We start from the raw sequence: 15,283 nt of genomic DNA, 5'->3' as shown, positions 1-15,283 counted from the left end.
TTTTAAAGAGCGAATAATGACTGAACAAGGGACAAAAGTCGTAGCAGGAAGCACGCACACATCGCACCCCGTATCTCCCTATAATATTAACCTATAAATTTCAAACTGCGGCAGACATTAGAGTTTAATATGACGAACAACTGTACCCGAGGACATATTTATAGACCCATTAGTGGGCCGAAAATGGGCCAAAATATGTTTTGTTGACTACCCGGGAGGAGGTGTTTTAAGCTGTATATTCGCGGACCTGGCATGTGAAGAATGGGTCAGTTGGTAGCTCTGTGGGAAAGTTAGGTTTGAAGGCACGGAGGTCCCGGGTTCGACACCCTGCACGGGTCGACTTTGAATTTTTGTTATTTATTTTACATTATATTTTTTAATATACTTTTCTACAATTTAACGCGAATCAAGTGTTCTGTATATAGAAATAACTATTTTTCGTTTCTTAAATAGCGAATAATAGCTAATAAGCGGTTAAATTTTGATAATTTTTGCTTATTTATTTATTCTATTTTATTTTATTTTTTAACTTCTTTTTCAATAGTTTTAAGCGAATAAAGTGTTCTGTATAAAAAAAAAATTATTACTTTTTTTTAAAGAGCGAATAATGACTGAACAAGGGACAAAAATCGTAGCAGGAGGCACGCACACATCACACCTCGTAACTCCCTATAATATTAACCTATAAATTTCAAAATGGGGCAGACATTAGAGTTTAATGTGACAAACAACTGTACCCGAGGACATATTTATAGACCCATTAGTGGGCCGAAAATGGGCCAAAATATGTTTTGTTGACTACCCGGGAGGAGGTGTTTTAAGCTGTATATTCGCGGACCTGGCATGTGAAGAATGGGTCAGTTGGTAGCTCTGTGGGAAAGTTAGGTTTGAAGGCACGGAGGTCCCGGGTTCGACACCCTGCAAGGGTCGACTTTGAATTTTTGTTATTTATTTTATATTATATTTTTTAATATACTTTTCTACAATTTAACGTGAATCAAATGTTCTGTATATAGAAATAACTATTTTTCTTTTCTGAAATAGCGAATAATAGCTAATAAACGGTTAAATTTTGATAATTTTTATTTATTTATTTATTTTATTTTATGTTATTTTTTAACTTCTTTTTCAATATTTTTAAGTGAATAAAGTGTTCTGTATAAGAAAAAAATTATTACTTTTTTTTAAAGAGCGAATAATGACTGAAAAAGGGACAAAAGTCGTATCCGGAGGCACGCACACATCACACTCCGTAACTCCCTATAATATTAACCTATAAATTTCAAACTGGGGCAGACATTAGAGTTTAATGTGACGACCAACTGTATCCGAGGATATATTTATAGACCCATTAGTGGGCCGAAAATGGGCCAAAATATGTTTTGTTGACTTCCCGGGAGGAGGTGTTTTAAGCTGTATATTCGCGGACCTGGCATGTGAAGAATGGGTCAGTTGGTAGCTCTGTGGGAAAGTTAGATTAGAAGGCACGGAGGTCCCGGGTTCGACACAATGCTAGGGTCGACTTTGAATTTACGAGTTTGAATAATTTTTTAACTTCTTTTTCAATATTTTTAAGTGAATTAAGTGTTCTGTATAAGAAAAAAATTATTACTTTTTTTTTAAAGAGCGAATAATGGCTGAAAAAGGGACAAAAGTCTTATCAAGAGGCACGCACACATCACTCCCCGCTACTTCCTATGATATTAACCTATATATTTCTAACTCGGCCCGAAATTGGAGTTCATGGTTACAAACAATTATACTAAAGGAATTTCTTATAGACCAATTAATGGGACCTCAATGGGCCAAAATAAGTTTTGTTGACTAACCGGGAGGAGGTGCTTTAAGCTAAATATTCCGTGCGATGTGCCCACTTAAAGCTTGGGGCTGAATTTTTACACTAAATAAAACGAATAGTTTGGGGGGGAATTTAGACGAGAGAATTTTTTAAGTACATAAATAAAAGAAGTATTGTCATATATGTAGCACTATTTAGAACAAGCTAACATGGAAGGGGGAAGTTAGCAAATTTTTTTTTTCTGGGGGGGGGGGATAAATGCGTGCAAGTTCTTGGGGACCACTGCCGCATGCTAGTGTACCCAACCAGAGGAAATAATTATAGGCTTAATAAGGGGTAAACAATATGACAATCAAGTTTAATATGTATTTATATACATTATAGAGTGTTTATTCACCTTAAGTTGGCACTGCCGGGAAGATGTGGAAATGTAATAAAAAAGTATATTTTTATTTTTAACGTTATTTAATTTTCTTATTTAAAATAAATTATTTGTGATACTGAAAAGTGAAATAAGTTCTCTCTATCTCTTTAATACATAAGTATCATTCCTCTATGCTTTGTTTTAAAAAAATTAAAAAAAAATTTTTTTTTACTTTTTATAAAGAAAACTAAATAAAAAGATTATAAATAAATAAATTTCTCATTCAAAAAAGAGGATTGGAACGTGTGGGGGGAGACGGAGTCATTTATTGTGAAGAAAGGGAGAACTCTATCCCCTGAGTCATTTTACCACCTGGAGTAAAGTTATTCTTCCTGGATTATTCCTTACTGCCATATTCTCAGTTTGGAGAGGAAAACCACTCACGGTTAGCCTAACGTCAAGTAGACTCTAACCAGTGATCTGTCTATCACTGAGGATATTTTTCATCAGCACTGTGGTCGGTGCAAGTCGGATGCGGAATTTGTATTGACCAGTCATCGCTGGGATTCGAACCCGGTTCACCCCATTGGAAGGTGAACGCTCTATCCCTTGAGCCATCACGGCTCTAGGTAAGTGATATTGGTGAACGCCTTATAAAGCCACTCAGCTTCTTGAAGCTGGGTATATACTTTAGCTGCGAGCTGTCAATTTCTTGACCAACTAAACAGGGGTTCGAATCCCAGCGTTGGCACCACACTATTTACTTCATTCCTTCAGCACATCAGGAGTTTCTACTGCCTGGCACTTCTCATGTACACGGTAAGGTGAAATGCAATAATATTCATACTTACAATAAATTCATTTACACAGACCCAGAACCGAAGCAATCAATCCGGAGCTCTCATATAGCTCCCCACGTCACTCTTAGTTGTTGTTTTTTTTTTAATAATAACCTATTATCAGTCTTTTAAATTTTTCAGGCTTAACATTAAAAAAGAAAGATTCTCGCGTTTTTAATGCATATTTTATTTAAATACAGATAATTTGTGTCGGGTCGAAATATTTAATTTTCGATTGGATTATGCAACATTAGTTTTTCTTCTGATGTTTAATAATTATGACATACAAATCCTAATACTATCTAAAATTCTTTAAATATCATGGTCCATTTTATAAAATAAATTTTAAATTAAAATCTAAAACTTAAAAGCGCGCATAAATAAATAGTAAAAATGCTAAGGCCATAGCAGAGTCATTATCCAGGTGCGGAACTGCAGCATCTAAAACTATTCGGCTCCCCTGATCATTTAATATGAAGTGAAAGCATTATCTCATTCTAAAATAGTCTGACAATAAATTCCTTTGTTCACCAGATTTTTTATTTAAAATAAATACTTTAGGCTAGGCTTGAATGAACAACGTGAAGGTATCTAAAAAAGAAAATTAATGGCAAAAAGTTTTTTAATATATAGATTAGCATTATTTGGTCCTTATCCATGTTTAGCTTTATTTATGATTACATAAAACGTGTCTCATATAAGGCGATTAAAAAAATCATTCACTGAATGATAAACTGAACAATCGTGTGTCTTTTTTTTTTTTTTTTGCTCTCAGTTTGGCTTTTAAAATAGTGATTTTGTATTTTGATTTTAGGCATTCTGTGAAACTGGCGTAGAGGAGTCTCGTAATATCGGAAATGACAGAAGGCAATTACAGTGGCAAACACCACTCTTTTTGAAAACAACAAATTTTCAAATGTAATTGGGGTTTTCATTTTTCTATTTCAGACTCTTATGATTTTGCTTCAAAATATTCAGCATTCCAAGAAACCTTTTAACTGTGAATCTTTTATAATAATAATAATAAAATAAAAACACTCGAGTGTTCAATATTTGCTTCATAATCACCGTTTGTAATTAGTTTTCTTTTTTTTAATTGATTAAAATACTGTATCAATCATTCATTTTATTTATGAAGATTAAGCAAAGAATCATGTGAAATTTTCAAAAAAAAAAAAAAAAAAAAAAAAAAAAAATAAGAGAAAATTAATTTACATTTTAAATAGTCTTCCAGATCAATTTTAAAATTTTCCAGTTTTCAATTCTTGATTAAAAACGTCAGTAAATTTAAAAAAATTAACTTTTGTATCCAGTTAACGGAGATCTGTCTAAGTGAGATCTCTCTGACAAAAACTTATACTATATATCAGGGCTCGAAAAACCTCCCGTCCTCGGCGGTCAAAAATTCCCCGCGGACAACGAATTTCTCGAATCCGACGTCCGCGCGGATGGCTATTTTTCCGTTATACATTTCAATGAGTGGTGATACATTTTCAATTTTTGTTATCTTACAAGAGTCTAGCGCCTCACTTCTAAAATGACCCTCTAATCTAGAAATACAGCAACATACTGAGCAAGGTGGAATTGATGTTTTCTCTGTCTCCCGTACTGCAGCGGTTGAAAAGGACTTTTCAGCAATTAACTTACAAAAAATAAGCATTACGTACTGGTCCTAAACAAGAAGCGTTAAACGCAATTATGAACATCTACCTAAATGGAAAACCCCTTTCAGATTTTTGTGCAGAAACCTCTGTAAATCATTAGCTTGATTGCGGAACTGGCAGACGTCATATTTGATTCATTTAAAAAACGCAGTACCCTCGGATACATTGACATTCCAGATAACTTGACATTTAAATTATTTCATAAAAGAAATAAATTATTTCATAACAGAAATAAATTATTTTATAAAAGAAATACTAGGTTCCTATTAGTAACCTAGTATTCCTTTTATTACTGTATAATGTAATCCTAGTAACTACTAATTCATTGTGCAATTTATATAAATGTTTGTAATAAATAAGAGAAAATTATATTTTTATTTATTTAGAAGCGACGGGTTAGTTTCAAAGGAGGACGGGTACATTGTTGGACAAGCCGTCCTCGGGGACGTGTAAAATTTTTGAGTTTTTTCGAGCCCTGCTATATATAGGTTCCCTGATATGGAAATATATTGATAAAAACTAACTGCAATCAGAGCAACGCAAAGAATCAAGCAAGCTGATCATCAGGCTTAAGACTCTAAACCAGTAATTTTGTCGCGGCACACTTTACTTACCTTTAATACAGTGTGAAAAATTACAGGTCAATGAAAATAGGGAAAAAGATAATAATAAAAATCTGGAGAAAAAATATATATATGATTCACACTATTGTATTGATATATTTTGCTTTGGCTATATTTATACAATATTAGAAAGCACTCCTTTTTGCAGACATAATCGTGTGAGCTGATGAAAAGATTATATCTTTCATTTTCTGGATTTTTCTTAATTTTTTTCCTTCAGATTTTTATTATTATTTTCTTCCCCTCTTTTCATTGTTCTGTAATTTTTTTTCATGTTTTCTCCAGATTTTGAACTTATTTTATGAGTTCTATTTACTTGCAGCTGAAGCGCATCAAATAAAACTTACTGTTTTTCTTCTTTTTGTATTTATTTATTATGCTATATATATATATATACCTTGTCACTATTCACATAAAGTGTTGGTCAAAATCTTTTTAATCCAAATGTTGAAACAGAAATTCTGTTACCCCTATAAATATTTAAGAAAAATCTCTGACTAAAAGCCAGAGAAGTTGACAGGTCTATGTTTGTCACGAGATTGCGGAGCCCTAACCTTCATCACCCTCTTGGCATACAATGGGCTGTTGTAAGAATGCTTTGCTCTTACACTTGAACTATAATGCAGTGAAGAACAATGCTTGGTGCTAATTTTCAAATAAATCTCTTGGCATGATTCATTTATTTTTATTCTTTCATTATTCAATCTGCTTATTTTCTTGATGAATGTAGCAAGGAAAATGCTATTTTCACAATTTTAAAGTAATATTAAAAAAATGAAAAAAGATAACTTGTAAAGCCAAACTAAAAATTCTTTATTCAAACTATTAGCAAATGTACAAAACACAAAATGTACATAGTACAAAACATTTGAGTTCATTTGAACACTTGCGATAAAAAGTTTTTTATTTTAAATTCTACACATGCAGCAGCCTATGAAGGGTTAAAGCCTACTGAGCCCATACAAGTTTTTGTGACTCTAGGCTCTGGAGTGCCAGAGCAAATATTGGGTGATCAACCAAGTGTGGAAATCCCCAATGTTTGGTACTCATTCTCAGGTTCCCACTCAATTTCAGAAGGAAAAAAATTCCCTGACTTTTCCAGGTATTTCAGGAAAAATTCAGTGAAAAATAAAAAATCAGTGAAAATTTTTCATCAGAAATGATTTTACTTTTTATTTGTAGTGCCAAATACTAGATTTTGTGACCAAAACAATATCATTGGAAGAGGAATAAAACATGCAAGTTTGGCTAAAATGTTAAATTTTTGCACCAAATAACTGTAATAGATATCAGAATTATTTAACTCAAAAGTTTACATAAAAACTGTGGTCTTCCAGTAAAAAACGTTTTAAGAGAGGGGGAAAAAAACTAATTATTGCGAGTAAAAACTTTTTATTTTTTAACATAAATGATACTATCTTGTGATTTTTTCTATTTTTTGAACATAATTAAACCTATTTTGCAGCAGGCCTCCCACTCAATTTCTGAAGAGAAAAAATTCCCTGACTTTTCCAAGTATACTAAGTAAATTTCAATGGAAATCCAAACCATATTTTATCATACTATGCAATTTTTCATCCGAAAATTTTAAATTTTTTATTTATTTGTAATGTCAAATATTAGATTATGTGAGCAAAAACATATAACAGAATGAGAATGGAAATATAGAAAAGTTTCTCTAAAAAAGGAATTCCAGTTTAGACATACTTTAATATAGTCCTTTTAATATAGACATACTTTATAAAATGACTCTACTAGATGCTAAAATTAACTCGAATCTCGATAACTGATAACTGTTACTGACAATTCTAAGATTGATCTATTACCAGGTATGTTGAAGAATTTTTCCAGGTATTTTGTAAAAAATTAAAACTTTCCCTGACAATTAGAGTCAAAATAAAATTCCCTGAAAATTTTAGGTTTTTCGTGTTCTCCCTGCTATTTTATTGACCCACTGAATGGATGAAAGGCTGTGTCAACCTTGCCTGGTCCGAAGCAAGAACTCTGGACCTAAGAATAAGAGTGCAACTTTACCACTGAGCCACCGGGACTCTCTACAGTTAAAACAAAGGCAAAAGGTATAACAGACAGAAATTTTTTTTTAAATACAGGGTATCTGCTACATTTTAGATTTTCAAATCCATGACTTTCCAAGAATTTTTCTTTACTTACAATTGAAGTTACAATTTTCGCCGACAAAAACACAACCATAAATTTGAAAAAGCATTGTAATAACATTAATTGAAATGATAGGTATAACTAAAACTGTTATACTCTGCATTTTCATATTAATAGATTTTAAGCTTAAAAAACAGAGCAAAGAAAGAGTTGCAGCAATAAAATAGCTGGAAAAAAAATACAAAAGCAAATAACTAAATACAGTCAGATATATGTTGTTATTTAAAGTTGTTTTATTTCTTCTTAAAAGTGTTATCTAAAAAGCTTAAACTAGAATTTTAAATTGATAAAATAAAAAATAAATAAAAAATTCTGAAATCACATAAGTTTAAAAGTAAATTAATTCACTCTAGAAATGACGTTCTTTCCTTCATTTTTTGAAAGAACACTATACTTTTTTAAGAACGGGTTAAAAACATTTTATATTTTAATAAAATATGACTGTGAGTAGGGATTTTGTTACAAATTTAGATATTCGTTTTATTGGAACACTATGAAATTGGGAAAATTCTATTTTAAAAATTAAATTTTTCGGCGACCTAAATCCATGACGTATCATGTTTTTTTTTTAAATAGTTAAAATCATAAGATTTTATGACAAATTTTGTTCATTACCGAAATCTATGACTTTGCATGATTTCTCATGACTTTCCGCAGTTGAGATTTTTTCCTTTGAGGCACAGTAAAAAGTAGCTGCTATTTTTTAATTATTCAAAACTATTATAAGCTCTCGAGTTTTAGTAATATTTTCTTATGATAGTTAGAGCCTATAATATATTAGTAAAATTATTATAAGCTCTCAAGTTTAGTAATAGTCAAGTTTAGATTATCAGTGTTTATAGAAATATTTATCTGTATCAACGTACATTTATAAATGTATTCTTAAAAAATTCAACGTTGTTTTTAAACGAATATTTAAAACTAAGATGAAACAATATTTATTTTTTTATTAACAAGAAATCCATTCAGAAAATATTTTGATTATTTACAGTATTATGGGCTTTAAGACAGCTTTGGAAGAAAATCTCAAGTGATACTGTCAAAAACCAGTTTACGACATCCAAAAATTTCAACCTCCACGGTATAAAATCCTCTTTTTTTAAAATCCAGACACAAATCATCACTTTTGTATTCTTTTTTTTACAATAAAAATACTGTATTTCTTTACTTAAAAGGATTAATTAAAATGAGCACTGCATAACACTCATATAAACAAACTGCAATTAGATTAAATGTTAAAAAAAAATTATCTCTCGTTTGCAATTAAATTGACACTTAGTCAGTAATATAAAGTGACTTTAATTCAAGTTAAAAAGAAATCAAAAATTTAATAAATATCTTCATTATAGAAATATTTCACAATAAACAATCTGTGTTCAAAAGACGTATTCTTCTACAACAATCTCTTCATCTTGACATCCGACTTGTTTGCATTGTTTCATTCATCAATTGTGATACTCGCTCTCTTCTGCTTCAAAAGAAATAGTTAAAAATTTAAAATTTTACAAGAATAAAAGTAAGAAATCAATAATGATGAAAAAGAGTATCAATAATGGTGAAAATAAAGATCGAAAGATACGGAAATGAGTTTTCCCTACCTTTTAAAAAGATATAGAATAATTTTCAATTAAAAAAAAAAACATCCTTAAACATATGTTTGTATCTCATTAAATTTAAAAAACTGAATTGACAGAATACTACAAAGTATAAAAAAGTCATTAGTATAAACCAAAGTCAAATAAAATTTTCTGATAATTCAATATACCTTGCACTTTAATGCTGCTTCAAATTTATGTTACAAAATTAAAAAAGAGTAAAAAGAGTAATATTTTTGGAGGGAGTGATGAAATTATTTGCGGTCAGAGTAGGAGTTATTTTCTAAGCATATCTGAAGATTTTCTTAAAGCAAACACAGATTTTTTTTTTTAATATTAAAATCAGCAGACAGAAAACTATGTTGAAAATTTTAATTACTTTTCGTTAATTCTTTTAAAGATATCAAATTAAATAAAATTTTAAAAAATTAAGAATTTTTTATTTATTTATTTACAGAATTTCAGAAATTTACATAAAATATGACTTAGTGCTACATTTTTTAATTGATGTACAATTTTCGCTTGATATATGTTAGACCAGGGCTGTCCAACTGGCGGCCCGCGGGCCGCATCTGGCCCGCCAGCACATATTGTGCGGTCCGCCAACTTCTTATTCAGGCTGATCGCCCTCAGTTTTCCCATTAAAATGTAAGCAAATTGTTTTATAATCCTTCTGTTCTATTGTTTTATATTAATTGTTATTGTAAGATTTATATTGTTTTATATTAATTGTTATTGTAAGATTTATATTGTTTTATATTAATTGTTATTGTTTCATTGTTCAACTATTAATTGTTATTGTAAGAGGTTAGGTAAGAAGTTATGTTAGAGAGGTAAGAGGTTATTGTTCAACTTTTTCAAACTGCGGCCCGCCAGGTGATCAGTGACCGGAATTCTGGCCCGTGGGCTCTTTGCAGTTGGACAGCCCTGTGTTAGACTATACCTAATTTTTGGAATATGAAGAAATGGAATTCTTGAATAAAAGAATATGAAGATTGCGCTTCAGATTAACTCTGTAAATTCTGCTGCTTGGTATATAAGTTGTACAGAGCCAGCATCAAAAATACAAAAGTAATAACCAATCAGAGTTTTTAAATGAAGGAATACATTGCATAAAACAGATTGCATAAAACAGTTTGCAATAAAGCATTTAGCATTGATTTAAAATAGTTCTTAAGTATCAAGAACAAAATGCAGCTTTCTAAACTAGCTAACATTTGGTGAATGAAACAATAACCAAGTTACATTAGAAATAATCATACCTGCCAGCATTGGAGAAATGAAATCATTGAGATTTTACTAGCGAAATTTTTTAGGCTACTAGAAAAGTTTTACATCATGCATAACCAAAGTCAAAAAGAGAAATTTCAAATTGGACATAATGAAAGCAGTTACATTTAGCAGGGTAAAAAATATGTGTATAAATTTTAATCTAAAAAAGACTTTTTTAAAGCATTATTAATAATTACTTCAAACTATTTTAATTTATAATTGTCGTCTAACAGTCGACCCAATTTTTTGGGTTTACGACTACTAACGTTCAACTCCGTAGAATTATAATTTTGAACCATAACACATATAACAAAGGAACTCTTGGATCAAGTATTGGGAGAAATTTGTCTTTGTGGAGGACTTTTTGATGGAACTAACCAGCATTTGCGTTACATGGAGAGGAAAACCACAAAACACTGCCACGGTTTGAGGGCAAGGGGACTCTACCCTATGATCTGTCAAAAACTGAAGATATTTTTACTTAAACTATTCACAATCATTATACTGTAGTACCGGCATTAGTACTATCTGTTGAGGAATAAGAAGTATTTTTGCCATCAAAAATATTTTATTGCCATATTTTTTTAAAAATTTCTTCAACAAATACGGAAAAATCTGAGAATATGCAGGTAAACAGGAGATAGTCGTAAAATACAGGAGTTTTGGTTAAAAAAACAGGAGACTTGTCAGGCATGAATAATGTAACTCTAGAGAAAAAGATCAGAAAGTCTTTTCTTGAGTGAGGATGCGCGTTGAAATAAAGATAATAATATTTGTTTTCCTAGAAAGAAAGATGCGTAATTTATGAAAGAGCAAAATGCTTTGTATTTATTTAATTTGCATAAAAACAATACAGTATAACTGTACAACAACAAGGATTTCAATACAAGTTAGCGTTCACAAATAGTGGAATTCTGCAATGCACATATTACTTAATTCTATATATGTATAGAAAAATTTATTTAGGTATATATTTAGAAAAAAAAAATCAATACCTTGGCAAATATACAAAATTAAAAAATATATGACACTTAAATTTTACATTTCATTGCAAAAAATATAAAATTTTATCGAATATTTGAAATCAACGTTCTAATTTTTGGCTAAATTAGAACTAAAACATATTGCCTTTTTTGACAACTGCATTTAAATCACTAAAAATATTTTCTCACAGCATTTCAGTTTAAGTTCTTTTGTTCTCCTACACAGTCTATACTCTTCTGTATTGCTTTCAAAATGGTTCCAAGGAGTAAAAAAAAAGTTATTTTAGATTTGCTTCAAAACCATAATTTTTATCACTTTTATATCTCCAAATAATCAGTTGCTGAAAAATTTAGTGTTAAGAGTTACGATTCTGAGACCTGTACAGTACTGAGTAAAAGAATGGTACAATCCTCTTCTCTCATTAAAGATAGCATTATCTCAACATATTTATCTTTAGCACAACTTTATATTTTATTTTATAACCAGTATTGAACAGTCAAGCCAATTTCAGGTTTACAACCATCCATGCTTTACTATGTTTCCTTGTACATTTTGAACCAAATCCAGAAGACAAGAAAACTCCTGGACTAACCAACCTTTGTAACGATGCGCACAATTTCCTTCTTAACACAAAATAGAGGCATGCTGCTTGAGAAGATATCATTTTCAATACTTATAAAACATTTTCTTGAGAGTGTAAAGACAGATGTATCTAGTCCTTCAAACTGGGAAAAAATAATAAATAAAAAATAATCAAAACACAAAATTCCTCAAAAAAAAAAAAACCTTCACAAGGTATATAGATCATAATTCTTAATAATGAAAACCTAGAAATATTTCCTCGCAGAATTATGATATATAGTAACTGTTAGGTTATTTTAAAAGAGCAGAATGAAACTTTATAAAAAATAATGTTATTTATGCCCATACAAATTTTATACCAATTATAAAGCATGGAAGAATTAGTAGCTTTTGGAATTTGCTTTGGTTCGTTTTTGAATTGAGGCACTGTAACATATTGTCTGTTTTATTAATAGAAAAAATAAAACTATAATTTTTTTTCCACGAAAAAAACTATTTCGAGAGAAATGAATGTTTTCAGTTGTATTATTTTTCAAAACTCACAACATAATAATTTAGACAGCAAGAAAGCATTGACTGTATTATTACCAAAAGAAAGATAACAAAATTCATTTTACAAAACTACAATTAACCTTCAACCACTCACATAAGTACAGAGAAGTTAAGATATTTTTTATTAAGTGGTAATACCTTTGAAAGCAATTTAGGTTTAAAATTTTGCCTTTTTTTATAAAAAAGTACAAAGTAACTATTAAAATAAAGTCTCACCACTAAAAGCATATTTCAGAGATTTTTGCTACCACCACTGGTGTAAGATAAAAAGAAAAAAAAGAAAGAAAATTTAAAAAATGAAAGCAAATATAAAGTTACATTATATTAATTTTGAAAAGAATCTTCATTTATACCTTTGATAAATTTTCATAAAACTGAGGTTTGTGCAGGTCTCCATCTCCTATTATTCACAGAAGACAACTTGAACATCAGACATCTAGATGCCAAAGACACCATACAATCGTTCATTGTGTCATGACTCTGAAATATATATATACACTACCTTACAATATTTTTTAAAATTTCTCAAGAAATACTTAGAGTATTATTTAGTAATTTAAGCAGTTTTTAGTTCATCAGATTTTTTATACTTCGCAACAAAGTTTAAAGCTTTCAGAATTTTAAGAAACTGATAATAAATTTTTAAAAAAAAGTATTTTTATACACCTATGCAAGAAAATCAATTAAGAAGCTTTTATTGCTTATTTTGGTAGTGGTTTGTAATAACAGCATAAAATTTTATAAGCCTAGCTTAAATATTTATGGAGATTATACAAAACAAATTTCTTTGTCTTATGTTTTTTTGCTATAACTTTAAAAATATTCAGTACAATTAAACAAATTTTTAGAAAAATTTAAAACTATTTACAAAAATATTGATTTAAAATAATTCAATAAGCTCAAGATATGAGTATTTAAAGTAGTTTGTTTATGTTTCGCACGTACAGAAAATTTAAAAAAAAAATCTTTTTCATATTTTTCTAATGAATTGTATTTGGCAACTAATGAAAAACATCTGATTTCAATATCTTAAAAATTATCAAGCAATTTTTGTACTTTTTAAAAGAAAGCTAAAAATGATAAGGATTTTTCCACAAGTTTCATTTTGTAAGATACAACAAGATTTATTAAAAATGACACTGGCAATAATAGCCGAGACTACGAAAAGAAATTTGCAAATTTAAAAAATACAAAAATTACTTAGAAAATTGCTTGAGACTTTTTAAGATATTTGAATCAGTACTTAGTTGCTAAACGTGGCTCCCTACAAAATTATGATAAAAAAATGTTTAATCGAGATCCCCCAAAAAATGAAATATTAAGATAAGTTGTTCTTAAAATATTCTGAATTTTTTAAAAAAAGGCAAAGATCATTTTATCTTCAGACAAAAGAGTACAAGGCTGCAAGAAATAATAATTTTTACATGATCAGTTTTCTTTAGAAATAAAAGATTAAATTTAATTTAATAGCTCTAAAACTAATTTGAAAATTTTTAGAAAGAAAGAAAAATATAATGCATATCTTCAGACTTATGAATATGTGTCTTCAAAAACTCCTAATTATACTGCCAAGAGATTTTGCTTAACTAAATTGCACAGAACAGAAAAAAAAAATTCAACTGAAGCAAGTGATTCCAAAACGAGAGAGTGGAGTATTGCAAATAAATCAAGTGTCTCATGACTTTCAGTCCCAGAAATTTTTTTTAATGTCCCAATAAAGCCTTTTGCATGAAACAAATTTATTAAGAAACAAGAATTTAAAAAGAAAATTTCTGCTTTTTTAATGAACATACAACATTAAAAAAACTCCGCGATCATAGAGTCCTCGGGTTTTGAAAACTTTGCATTACTTTCTAATTGAGCTCGCGTGGCAGAACTTTTTCGAGCAATCTGTGACAGAACTCTCAAGCACTAATATCTTTCTGCAAGATACTTTTAACAAACATATACGTTACTAATTTAAAATGAAAGAGCTGTGCTTAAAAAAAACTAGATAACTATATTTAAAAAAAACTATATAAATTTTTAATTGAACATGGGATAATTATTCATTCTAATATTATGGGTTATATTCTTGCATTTTGTTGGGGGGGGGGGTTGAATTATTTCCTTCTTCGCATTCTGTAAATAATCATCATAACAAAAAAAACAATTAGAAATCATAAAATCCGTAGAAGTATAATTGCAAAAAAAAGATCAGTCACGAAATCACGCAAATCGGACTCCTCAAATGCATGCTTCGTTTCAAGATCAGGCTGTTGTAATAAATATTGTATGAAAAATATCAGATTTAAAAATCACGGTGAAATTAATAGTAATAACTGCCAAACATTTGATAGAATTATTGCCTTAAAAAGTAAATACTCTAATGCACAATTCGAATTTTCCATATTGAAATATATAGGAATATTTAAAATCCAAGTGAAAATCAATATCAACATCTGCTGAAAATACAAACAAAACATTATTTACACACCGACACATCGAATTATGATACTACCAGCATAAATTAAGCAAGTCAAAAAGTGATTATATAAATGCAGGATTCAAATATTACATGTAAATTGTTGTAGAAAAGAAAAGGAATTTTTTTTTCAAAAGAAAACTCATTCTGCAAGAGCTCTGTAACGTTCTGCGACAATGTCACCACGATTCTGCCACAGGGTAATTGAGTAACGCTTGATAGATGAAAGTTTGGAAAAGCTAATGGGTTTGAGCAAATGTAAATATAAAAACAGAGTGTTCGGTTTTAAGAAGACAATAATTTTGGGGGTTCTTCAAATTTGTGGACTAAAAGATACATAAACCAGAGAAAACTATTTCTCAAGGTTT

The 15,283-nt window shown here is 29.7% G+C and overlaps 1 protein-coding gene across 5 annotated transcripts in view; it reads right to left on the bottom strand.

Annotated features, from left to right (window-relative positions):
- Nucleotides 1-8,393: 8,393 nt before the first annotated feature.
- Nucleotides 8,394-15,283, bottom strand: part of LOC147802086 (suppressor of hairless protein-like) — a 47,864-nt gene continuing 40,974 nt past the window's right edge. For 4 of the 5 annotated variants that reach the window (XM_087153753.1, XM_087153754.1, XM_087153757.1 and 1 more), the window contains 3 exons: nucleotides 12,805-12,931; nucleotides 11,914-12,042; nucleotides 8,394-8,937 (listed from right to left, as the gene is read on the bottom strand). The gene's annotated coding sequence lies outside the window, so the exon portion shown is untranslated. The remainder of the gene's footprint in view (nucleotides 8,938-11,913; nucleotides 12,043-12,804; nucleotides 12,932-15,283) is intronic. The other variant, XM_087153756.1, reaches the window with a different exon arrangement.

This window comes from Parasteatoda tepidariorum, chromosome 10 (genome assembly GCF_982258835.1).
Source record: "Parasteatoda tepidariorum strain Cologne lab strain chromosome 10, Ptep-v5.0, whole genome shotgun sequence".
NCBI lineage: Eukaryota > Metazoa > Arthropoda > Arachnida > Araneae > Theridiidae > Parasteatoda > Parasteatoda tepidariorum.
This window is presented reverse-complemented; position numbering and strand designations above follow the sequence as displayed.